Consider the following 13250-nt stretch of genomic DNA (forward strand, 5'->3'; position numbering starts at 1 on the left):
AAAAACCAAAAAAAAAAAAAAAAAAAAAAAAAAGAACTGGAATAGCCAAACCAATTTTGAAAAGGAAAAAAAATGGAAGACTCACACTTTTATATCAAATCTTACCATGACTCATTACAAAGCTACAGTATGATATTGACAAAAGAACAGGTACATAGATAAGTAGAAAGAAGAGTCCAGAAATAAAATAATATTTATATGATCAATTGACTTTTTAGCAAAAGTGCAAATGCAACTCACTGGAGGAAAGAATAGTCTCTTCAACAATGAAGCTGGGACGGTCGTCCAGACACCCAAAGAAGAACCTAGTCCATACCATACTCCTTACACTGAGAACTAAAATTAACCACAGACCTCAGTGTAACACATAAAGCGAAAAAACTTTTAGAAGAGGTTAGATTAGGCAAAATTTTCTTAGCTACCAAAAAAAAAAAAAAATTAGGAATTAAACATAAATGAAATTAAGAGCTTCTGTTCTCCCAAGGTCAGAGAGTAAGGTAAAAAATTTCTTAAGTATGTATCTGATGAAGGATTGGTATCTATACTTTTTTCCCAGATCAGTACTAGGGTTTGAACCCAGGACCTGCTCACTGAACTACATCCCCAGCCTTATGTATGTATGTATGTTTGTATGTATGTATTTATTCAACAGTCTCTCTAACTTGTCCAGGCTGAGTTTGATCTTATAATCCTCCTGCCCTCCTTTTTCACAATGCTGGGATATGTGCCACAAACCTGGCTGGTATCTAGAATTTAAAGAACTTTCAAAACTCAGTAGTAAAGAAGACAACCCAACATTTTTAGTTGGGCAAAAGATCTGAACAAATAAGAGAAACAATGACAGAGGAGCATTTAAAAGGGCATTTTTAAGGTCATCAGTCATAAGAGAAATACAAATTTAAGCCTAAGAGATCTCATACTTTCAAGATGGCTACAATGCTTAAAAACCAGAGTGGGAAAAGGGAGAGAAGCAGCAGACAGGGAGACAGGGAGAAAGAGAGGGAGAGATGACAATGTCAAGTGTTAATAAACAAGGAGCAAACAACTCTCACAGAGAACTCAGAACTCTCATACAGTCCTGGCTGGTAGTAACAGCCATTTTAAGAGAGTTTCATAGCTTCTAATGCAGTTAAACACATACTTTTCATATGATCCAGCAATCCCATTTTTATATATTTACCCAAATGAAATAAAAGCCCATATTCACACCAAAACCTCTACCTTAGGGCTGGGTGTGGTACACATGCCTGTAACCCCTGCACTCTGAGGCAAGACGATCCTGAAGCAGGAGGATCACTGAGAGTTTAATGTGAGCCCAGGCCACATAGTGAGACCCTGTCCCCCAAAACACAAACAAAACCTGTACCCAAATGTATGCAGCAGCTTTATTTGTAACTGCCACAACCTCACAACCATAAAATATGTCCCTCAGCTGGGGAACAGTCATACTATGGAACGATACTCAATAATTTAAAAAAAGAACATACAACAATACAGAAAAACCTCTGCAATTCAGAGACTCTAAGGCCACCCTCCAGTTTAACTATTCACGAGGGCTCATCAAACTTCAAAGAGACTTTAACTCATGGTCACAGTCAAGATCATAGTTTATTACAGCAAAATGATAGAGTTTAAAACCAACAAAGAGCCAGGGACGTTGTTCAGTGACATAAGCACTTGCCTGTCAAGCCTGAGGTCATGAGTTCGATTCCCAGTACCATAAAATAAAATAAAACCAACAAAGAGAAGACCCTAGGGCAGGGCCCAGGAAACACAAAGGTGCAAGCTTCTAGGTGTCCTTTCCTGGTGGTTTCACGCAAACAGTGCTTATTTCTCCTAGGAAGGTATAATAACGTAGAAGGGTGTTGGTAACCAGGGAAGCTCACCTGAGAGCTATCTGCACGGCTGGTCTTAAGTCTTCTGTCTCTCCAGAGATCTAGAAATACTCAATATAAATAACACTATCAATATAGACAATTTGTGGCAGCCCCAGGCCCCAAAGTAAACAGACACTCAGCAGGCAGGGATCTTCCCAGGGCTTATAGGTTTCCTCCCCGAAGGTGGACAAGAGCCAAGCCATTTGAGGGGCAACTGTACACCTTTACTGCACCATCTCAAATGCATTATGTTAAAAGAAAGTAACCAAATTAAAAATTCATTTATGACATACTAGAAAAAGCAAAACTATGATGATAGACTAGATCAGTCCTTATCAGGGTCTGGGTGTAAGAGATAAAGAGGCATAGTCTATACCTTGATTGTGGTGGTGGTTACACAAATAAATGTGCTTGTCAAAACTTGGAAAGAACAATTATTTTTCTGCTTGTTAATTATACTCAATTAACATAAGACACTAATTACTGTAAGATACATTCACTTGAAGCAACTGCATCTCTTAAAAAGGGCTAATGTAGTTAGCCACTATAGCACACACCTGTAACCCCAGCACCATGGGAAGCTGAGGCAGGATTACACATGCAAGCCCAGCCAGTACAACTTGGTGAGTTGGCAAGAACTTGTTTCAAAGTTAATGATGGTGGTGGTGGCTGGGATGTAGTTCAGCAGGAAGGCCCCAGGTTCAATCCCCAGTACTATGGGACATGAGGGTGGAGGCAAATGTAAAGATTATGTAATATTAGTGTACGTAATTCTAAAACCACCTCCCAGTGACCTGCACTCTTATGTAATCCTCTCCTCTTCAATGTAGGTGGCACTTGTAACTTATTTCTAACCAACAGCCTACGGCAAAGGTGATGAGCTATTACTTCCATGGCTGGTATCTTATATATGCACACGGTAACAGTGAGAAGATTTTTCAAATATAATCAAGGTCTCTAATTGGGTGACCTTAAGCTAACCAAAAGGAAATCATGTCCAGTGGCCTAACTATTAGATGAGCACTTTAAAAGATGGTCTAGGCTGGAGACTTGGCTCACTGGCATGGTGCCTGCCTGGCAAGTGTGAGGTCCTGAGTTCAATCCCTGGTACCAAAAAAAAAAAAAAAAAGACGGTCTAAACTGAGGACTGAGATTGTTTTGATGACCCTGGAAAACCAGAGTTCCTTGCATTTTACCACTGAAGGAAATTAATTCAGTCAACAATCATGTTAACTCTGCAAAAGGACTGGGAGCTTCCAGTGAAACATCAGCCTTGGCCAGATATTTTGACGTACGGCATCAGCAGAATTCTCACCTGAACTGTGCCAAGACTCCCACCCAGGAAAACTGTAATCATAAATCTGAGTTGTAAAGTGCTAAATTTGAAGCAATTTTTTACTCAGCAATATAAACTAATATGAACAAATTTTTAAAACTCTTTTTAGAAACTTGTCTTTATCCCTGGGTATTCCTTGAGCTCATTAAGAGGAAATATCTAGGGGGCTAGGGATTTAGCTCAGCGGCAAAGCGCCTGCCTGGCAAGCGCAAGGTCGTGAGTTCAGTTCCCGGTACCGGAGAAAAACCAAAAAAAAAACAAAAAAAAAAGAGGAAATATCTAGTTCTTGTGAAGCATTTCAATTTTTACAAAAGAATGAGAAACTCTCCACAATGGTACAGATCTAACTGAGAACATAATCTATATTTTGGAGCCGGGGATATCGCTCAGAGTGGCACAGTACCTGCCTGGCAAGTGCAAGGTCTTCAGTTCAATCCCTGGTACCAAAAAGAATCTGTATTTTGGACAGTTGCTAAGAAATAGCTCAAATTTTCTGTGCCTAATACCTAGAAAATGCTCATGACTAAATAATAATTAGGGAGAGCTGTCAATAGGAGACATTATATTTTCCAACTAGCTACTGTGATCCCTTAGTTTTTGGACTCAATTCGTTCCAAATTCATGTACAAACATCAAAAAGTTCAAGAACTAAACATATTTTGCCCATAATAATGGAAAACAAAATTTTTGATTCTGAGGCCCAAAAATTACACTTATAAATTCATTTTTCCTGGACTTTAATAAATTTCACAGTGATTTCTTCCTTTAACTCTGTGATGGTTTTCACAGTTTTTCCCTTAGCTTTACTGCTGGTACTGTTAACTTTCTTTGGAGCCATGGTTACAATATTTTACACAAGTGCAAAAAAAAGCACAAAATGATGAATGTTTTAGTGTACAAGCAATGTACACTGTCTGGGCAAGTGCAGCCCTTAGACTGCAGGGTCACCCTGTGTGTCCAAGATGAGCCCAAGTGTGTGCCTCACTCTCAGCCCACATAGCTAGCTTGCTTGCTTGCTTTTCCTCCCCCTCCCTCTCCCTCTCCCTCTCCCTCTCCCTCTCCCTCTCCCTTCCTCTCCCCTCCCTCTCTTTCTCCCCTCCACTTCCCTCCCCCTCCCTGTCCCTCTCTCTTTCTCGGTACTGGAAATCGAACTCAGGACCTCGCACTTGCCAGGCAGGCTCCTGTGCCGCTGAGCTGAATCCCCAGCCCCCGACAGTAGGTTTTTTTCAAGTCAGATTTTCAGTTCAACTAATGACCAAAGTTATAAACATCAAGCAGATTTTTTTTTTAACTTAGTTGTTTGAGAAGTAGAAAGTTCGAGTTTGGAGCCGTTCCACAACCCAGGTATCACTGTACTCCCAAACTTAGATCCTTTGGAGACCAGAAAGAGAGCTGGTAGCAGAATTTCTACGGGCAGAGATGATCACTGTATTTTAAATCCTTGTTTTAATACAATATTTTATATTATAAAACAGACATTGTGTTTGAGATACAAACTACAAAAGGAGCTCAACAAAATCTTGATCCATAGGAATAATTACAAGAAAATTTCTCTCTTTTGTATTACACAGTACTACTTAATGGAGAGAAAAGGTGAGGGGATGTGAAGGACCACCTGGGCGACTCTCCTTAAGGAGGAGCCATTTTCTCCATTTTGGCTGAACCTGGCCCTATTTCCACATGTTGATATATACAGGCCTGGCTAGGGCTTTTCCTTCAAATTGCTTTAAGCAGCGCAAATCGGTCCAGCTGAGGTGCTGATGTGTAGTCTTTGAAGCAAAGACGACAGGCACTGTTTCCCCACCCCCCATAGCTCCTAAATAAAACACGTGAGGTAGGCAGGATGGAGAGCCATACTCCGTGCTGTAGGCCGGGATCAAGCCTTGAGATAAGAGGCTATGACTTCCCAGGGCATAAAAGATTACACATCAGAGATGAAGCACTGCCCCCAAAACATCACATACTATCTCAGTTATGTTGTGCAGATTACTCTTTCTGCAGATCCTTGTCTGCATATTGCAGACATGATTTCAGGCCTCCTCCCTAACCCAGCTCATAGCCCTCGCCTTCTTCCCGCCACTCTCAGTCACTCATCCTCAAGCCACGCCCTTCCTCACAAATTAATAAAACCTGGATTCGGCCCTGGGCCGAGGCCTTTGTCCCAGATAGCCATCTTTGTAGCTGGGCTTAGGACCCCTTGGCTCCTGGTAACTACAACTATGCCTTAGTGTCTTCTCACCGTGGGTTGCACTGGAAATGATAGACTGGAATTAACTCACTAGGACTCCAATAACTTTTGCATGGGATCACAAACACATTCCTGGCCTGCAACTAGGACGGGGAGGGACCTCTGTACGGGAGAGGTGGGAATCCAAACCAAAACCAAATCAGAAGATCTCTAAGAACTCTCCCGGAGAGCCCTACAGGGCAGGGTGTGAGGGGCCTGGGCTGTGTGATATTGGCTCGCTACAGAACTCACTCTTACTGGAATTAAGAATAATGTGACCCCACTGTCATGTTGGGGAATACTACAAAAAATATTCTGTTTATCGAAGGGATGTGGTTTTAAATGCTTTTCACATTACAAATACAGCGTTCTCAAGAACACCATTAGGAAAAAAATCTTTTTGCTCTTAATGTCTGCAAAGAGCCATGGCTTTCTCCAGCAGATGTTTTGTTTTCCATATATAAACAATATGAATTTCAATACTAACCCAGGTTTCTTTCTATGTAGGCCACTACAAAATTTTTGTTTGTTTTTATAGTGTTGGGATCAAACCCAGGACCTTGTGCATGCAAGGTAAGAACTCTACCACTAAGCCACATCCCAAGCCCTAGAAATTTTATGCTATACATTTCTTAGGTTTTATTCTTTTTCTGGTTTTAGTTTCAAAATGTTTCCAACATTCACGCAACTAGGGTGGAATAAATGCCTACACTATGCAACTGAACAGTATCAGTACTTTGACAATGTCATCTCTTCTATCCTATCAAACCAATCCCCACCACACACCAGAGGTACTTTAAAGCATACTGATATTTCTTATCACCCATGAACAGTAAATAATATACTGGAATCAAAGATTTTTCTATAAATTGACACTACAGTGCCAATATCACATCTCACAAAATTAGCCAAAATTCTACAGTATCATATAATCTGTAATCATGTTCAAATGTTCTCAATTATCCCAAAACAAAATTTTTACTGTTAGTTTGTCTAAATCAGGAACAAAACCAAGAACACCACACTGGATCTGACTGATGTCTCTTCACCTCAGTTAATCTACAACAAGTCTTTTGTACTACAAAACTTTTCTCATACTAAACTTAAGTATTTCCTCAGAGTGCTAATTTATCCCTCTATTCCATATATTTCATATAAATAGTACGATCTAAAGACATGATTCAGTTTTGGTTTTTGGCAAGAGTACTCATAACATAGGTGATAAATATACTTTCCTAACTCATTACATTAAGACATAACAGTACAAGTCTGGTTGTCCTACTTACAGCAATTATGATCAAGTGTCACCAGTCCGATTCACCCAATGAGATCAATTTTCCATTATTTCCTCAGGGTCTGCCCACAAATGATTTGCTAATTCTATCATGCTACCTGCATTCATCATCTGAATTCTTTTTCAAAATGGCTTTTCCTAATTAACTATTTGGTTACCCTGACATACAGTTTGTATAGGAAAAACACTAATTTTGCATTGTTTTCTTCGTAAGTTCCCAAAATAATGAACTGATGATCTAGCATCTTCCAAAGCCGTATTTATTTCTTAACTCATCCAAATTTCTTTGTGTCTTTCTTACTACCTCTAAGCTGTTTTATCTTGCTGAATTCTATGGAAATAAACATAAGTGATAATATATTTGAAATTCTCTGGACAGATTCCTGAATGCCATATGAAGTAGTAGGAAGTTTTAAAACCAAAAAGCCAAGTGATCTGAACAAAATTAAGACCTTTTAAAGAAACAGAGCATTCATATCATTCCAAACTGAGACAGCAATGAAGGCAGCACCAAGAAAACCCAAGCAGTGTCCCAGTCCTACACTCATCCTCACAGCGCGACACGGCAAAAGCTCCTCTTCCCTCGCTACAGGCACACTCCAACCTCCTGGCCACCTTTGGGACAGAGCATGGAAATACCTACAGGTGAGAGTAAAAAACTCATTAAACTACTGTAGGTGGAAAAATAATACAAAGGGCAAAACTAAACAGCCAAGAAAGTCAAGGTAAGACTCAAAATTTGCTTCCCTAGAATTACCTTCTGACAGTTACAACCATTTTATGATTCTAATCACAGGTATCTATACCTCCTCCCTACCTGACTATAAGAGCAAATATGTACATGAAGTATAATGCTATATGACAAGTGTTATAAAACAGTATAATTAGGTCCCCCTGGAACAGCAGAACAATTTTATCTGAAGCAGTTTAAGAATACTTCCCAGGGAAGATAATGTCAGTTGTCTGACAAAAAAAGGAAGCATTTTTGTGGGACATAAAAATAAAAAGCTTTCTAGGTACAAAAAAATACAATGAAAATAGTACAAAAAATCATGTCTGGAAACATGTATTTAGGAGATAATCAAGTTGTTTAGTGTAAGTTACATATAAAATTCCTGTGTTTCATATACATCTAGCATATTGTATGTGCTATAAATGTTGCCCACATTTTATGTTTAAGGCTTTCACAAACTGAATGCTTTCAAGCAAACTGTGAAGATCAAACTCGGTTTTTAGAGAAACCTACTAATATGTGAATAGTAAGAGGAAAGACAATAGAAACAGAAGAACAAACTAATTTTATTCTAATGGGCAGACTTTTTACTGTCTAAGACAGGAGCTATGAAAATGAATGAGTCAGGAGCTGAGGAACAGGAGAAATTCAAGAACCACAATAGATAAAGAAACACCAGAATTATAAGACAGAACTACCACATATCAGCCTAAGACTTCTACTTTAGGGTATTAAGGCAATGATAATCTCAGTTACTAAAAACAGAGAAGAGATTTCTGTGAATACTAAATAGCATTAGTGGCTTTCTTTGGGTGGTAGGATTGACAGAAATGATTTGCTTAGTTTTAATTCTTTCTTTTTTTCTGGATTTTTCCAAGTACAGCATTACAAAAGAATGAATATCTACTACTTTGAGAATTTAAAAATGATCTCAAAATTGGTATTTTTAAAGTTATGCTAGGCTGGGCGTGGTGGCACACGCCTATAATCCCAGCACTCAGAAGGCTGAGGCAGGAGGACTGCTGCAAGTTTCAGGCCAGCCTGGGCTACATAGTGAGCACAAGGCCAGCCTGAATTGTATAGCGAGACCCTGTCTCAAAAAGATAAAAAATAAGTAAGTAAATAAAGTTATACTATATCGCTTATTCCAATAGTTGTACAATCAAACACTGCTCTATAGCCAATATGAAAGATCCTGATCCAGTGAGGAAGGGTTCCCATTTAATCAAGAAGCAAATGACACAAAATGCTTATTTTTCACAGCAATTTCAGATGTCATGTGTGTCTCCTAGATACATTCAATGGGGATAGTACTGAGAGCTTCAGAAATAGCCTAAAATGTAGTTACACAAGCAGGACTGTTCCAAGGCCGGGCAACTTTGACTGTTAGTATTTTTTTCTTTTTTTTTTTTTTTTGGTACTGGGAATCGAACTCATGACCTCAGGCTTGCTAGGCAAGCGCTTATGCCGCTGAGCTATATCCCCAGCCCTGACTGTTAGTATTAACAGTTGTGAACACAGATTACAGGATAGATGCACTTAAAATTCTCCTCCTTGGTGAATGTTATCGATAATTTAAAATATTACTGTTTCAATAATTATTCGACACAGCATATTTCGTTTTTTTGGGGGGGGGTGGTTTCCGGTACCAGGAATTGAACTCACGACCTTGCACTTGCCAGGCAGGTGCTTCAACACAGCATATTTGAATGCCTATCAATAGAGGCATCATTTCAGATGAAGAGCATTTCTAATGACATTCCTGGTAGTACCATTAAGTGAAAAATGAATGAGAAAGCTCATGATCTTGCCTACTAGCATATAGGAACAACATTCCTTTTTGTGATTCAACACAGTCCTTTGCTTACTTTCACTCTGTAATAGAAGATATTAACAGGGGGCATTTTCATCATTTAGCACATAATTTGTATTTATATATACAAAACTTGTATCTAATATAACCATTGTGGATTACTCAGAACTAAATCTCATATTTGTAAATTTTACAAATTCCACTGCTGTAAAACACTACACAATTTTAAACAGTATTATATACTGAATCTGCAAATGTTTTACTAAATACAACTTATACTTGTTGAAAAGTAAACCGTGTTTTTCTTCAGAAATTAGATATTATTTCCTACAGTTGTAAACAACATGAAACCACCTTCAAGAATTATGGTTGAATGGAATAGTTTTTAAACTTGTTTTAGATCATTCATATTTTAGGATATGAAAAAAGTTAAGATGCCTACAGCTGGATTTGATCTACTTTCGCTTGGAAGCTGTACTGATAGAGAATGGTAGCTTACCAAACTAATTCCTTCCATGACTCTGATTGCAAACTGAACTGGACGAGAATGAAATCAAATTTCCCTCAGGTCAACACTGAACCGAACCACTGAATCTGATTAGATTCTTATCCATTTCAGTTTGTGACCAAAATTGTGGAAAGAATTAAGTTCATGAACTGAGGTACCACTGTATGTCCAAATTAATTTATTACAGCCAGCATATACAACTACTATATATACTTGATAAAATATTTATGCTTTAAAATAAGTACTTTCTTTTAAAAATAAGCTGGTTTTACTTGCTTTTTCTCCTTTTAAAGATAGGAGCAGTACTCACACCTATGAACAAGTAGGTTTTCTTCAGTGGCTTTGAGAGTTCATTTAGAAGCTTTCTTAACAAGACATTTTTGAAATAAACCCCAATCAATTACAGATTATTTGGTACTACTGACATTTTGGGACACATAATTCTTTTTCTCTTTGTTTGGGTGCATACTGGTAGTAAAGAACAATGAGATTATTGTATGGCGTACCAATATATGCATAACATATTTTTATTATTTTCATCCCCCCCCCCAATCTCCTGCATTACTAGAAGATGCCTTCTAGTTTCCTGCACAGATAATTCTTTGCTGGGGTGGGGACTGTTTTCTGCATTTAAGAAAAGTGAGCAAAACTTCTATCTCTCTACCCCACTAGATTTCAGCAGCACCACCTCCCACTTTCCCAACCTAACCTTCCAGGTGACAATCAAAAATCAAAAATGTTTCCAGACACTGTCAAATGACAGTGCTCCAGACTGTGAAAATATTTTTTATTCAAATAAAGGGAGATTATAATAATAAATAGGTTTCACACACACTTTTTTTGCCATTTCTTTGTGTTTTAGTACCTAGCCTGATTTGCAATAAGATTCCAGCTGTGATGTCTATTTTATACTTACCTGATTCTCTACAAAACCAAAAAGATTTAATTCTTCATTAATTATTTTTTAGACCATGATTCATTTTAAACTTGAACCTTCAGAGGCCAGGGATATAGCTCTGAGGTACAGCACCTGCCTGGCAAGTGTGAGTTCCTGAGTTCAATTCCCAATACCACAAAATAAACAAACTTGCCCCTTCCGTATAACAACTGCAAATTTTAGTATTTTCTTTTTAAGCTAGAGAATCTTAAGGATAGTGTTGTCAATCACAAGGACAGTACATCAACAAATGAACTGCTAGTAGTACTTGGCATGTGAGATCTATTCAGCCTGTGATAAGCACTTAAAACGAATTACCTCAGTCCTAGTAATAATCTTAAAATAATTTTAAGAATCTTATCTCCATTCTTTCAGGTGAGGAAACCAAGGCTAAGAAAGAATAACATGCTAAGCTATTACGGCTAGTATGTCGAAGTTAGGTACATGGCTTCACAGTGCTAGTTCGCCACAGGCAGGGCTGGACATGAGCCTCCGAAGCTGGTGTTCACACTCAGGACACCAAATCTGCTTCCTTATGAATGCGGCTAAGAACCACTACTTCCAAAACTTATCTCTTGAGATCATATTGCTTTCCTCATTTTATAATTTTTTTTAATCTTTTTTTGGTTTTGGTTGTGGTTTTTGCTTTTGCAGTGGTAGAGATTAAGCTCAAGGCCTCACGCATGCTTTGCAAGTGCTCTACCATAAGGTATATCCCCCACCCCTGAAAATTTTTGAATATGAAACTTTAGTGTAACTTTTCTAAACAATAACCCTAAAAAGCTACTTCAAATGTTTGAATTTTTGGCTAATGGTAAATACAGGCCTTTAAATACATTAGGAAGAGAAATAATTACATTTACATTTTCAATTATTGATCAATCCACCTATAGCACAGAAAATAGCTTATTACTAAAATCTTCCTTCTCTAATGGCACCTTACAATGGGCACTTAAAAAATGTTCATGTTTCTTCCATGAAAAAAAAAAAAAAAAAAAAAAATCAACCAACCTCCCCACTCTCCTTAACTGCATATTATCCTATAGTTACCATTCTCTTACCTTATAGGCACATTTCTTAAAAGCCTTTTTCCCAAAAAATTGTGAGTCACTCCTTACCTTTCCTTTTCAAACATTTCCCTAATGTGAGGCTTTCTCTGTACTTTACATAAAGTAGCATCCTTTTCTCCAGCTCTAAGACCCCTGATGTCCCACCACCATGGGACACTACGGGCAAAGCTACTACACTTACTACTCCACGTTTTCCATTACAACAGCCACAATACAGAGAAAGAAAAGGAGGTTTAGAGACCAACTCGCTTTTAAAGCTCATAAAATTTGTTGAATCCTAGAGCCATATGGTACTTAGCACAATCTCTAAGTACTTATTTTCTACCTGTCTTGTTCATAAAAATGGAAGCCTCTTCAGGACAGGGTCTTCATCTTGTTTAATCACCAACTTCCAAGACAGATGTTCAAGAAACATATGTTGAACATATGAATAAATAAAGGAGTTAATAACAACAAAAGTGCACGCAAAAATAACAGGTAACATTTACTGAGCACTTACAACACACAATTAACAGATTTTTATTCACCCAACCACCTTAAGTGCCAAATACTATACTACTTTATCTTAGAAATTAGAAAATCTTACATACAGAGTTGTTTGTTGCTCTTGTAGTCAGGGTTTACAAGGGAATACATTTAATACAGGACACATAATTTATGAGATTATTTTATAATATTCACCCAAAAAGTCAAGTGCAAGAGTACGGAAGATCTGTCTACACAATAAAGATCCAAAGAACTCGACTGAGAACTTAAATCACATGACAATATCCTGCGTAAGTCCAGCTGAAGACCTAGAGCCCACAGCAATGTCCTCCACAAGTCCAGCTGAAGGCCTAGAGCCCACAACAGTGTCTCAGCAAGTCTATATCTAGGATGGGAAGACCCAAAAGTCGGTGGTGGAAGCTAGGAAGTCTGTACCAGCAGGATAAAGGATCTGTGCCAGCAGGCAGAGGGATCTGAACTGGAGCCAAGAAGCCATGCTCAAGGTAAGGACCAGAGCTCCCCACGAAAGTACCACAGCAAGCCTCAGCAACAGGGAAGTCCGGAGCTCCCCCAACAGTGAGAACAGCCGAGTTCTTATCAGTAAAACTAGCATAGCAAGCTTCTCCAGGAGAACAAATAGCACACCATTTTCCCCTCCAGTTCTCCTTTTTATGCTGCTGGCAACAATCCTTGGGTGGGCTCTCCACACCCAGCACCACACTCATTCAGTTCAGCTGGGTGTTGCACGTTGACCATTAGTTACTTCACTAGAGTTGCCCAGTGGACACACAACTCAGTCTGTGGATCCATCTTCTGGGTGACCCAAAAGTTGGCAGAGAGGAACAGAGGTGGCAAAGAAGGAGAAAACGTGAGTTATTCTTAACTCCGATGCCTTCATCTCTTCTCCCAACTTTTCATCTTATTTTACTCTTAGCTTTCCTTTTCCATCGCTCTTCTCCTTTACCTTTC

This window comes from Chinchilla lanigera, unplaced genomic scaffold (assembly GCF_000276665.1).
Source record: "Chinchilla lanigera isolate Chin_1 unplaced genomic scaffold, ChiLan1.0 scaffold00024, whole genome shotgun sequence".
Classification (NCBI taxonomy): Eukaryota; Metazoa; Chordata; class Mammalia; order Rodentia; family Chinchillidae; genus Chinchilla; species Chinchilla lanigera.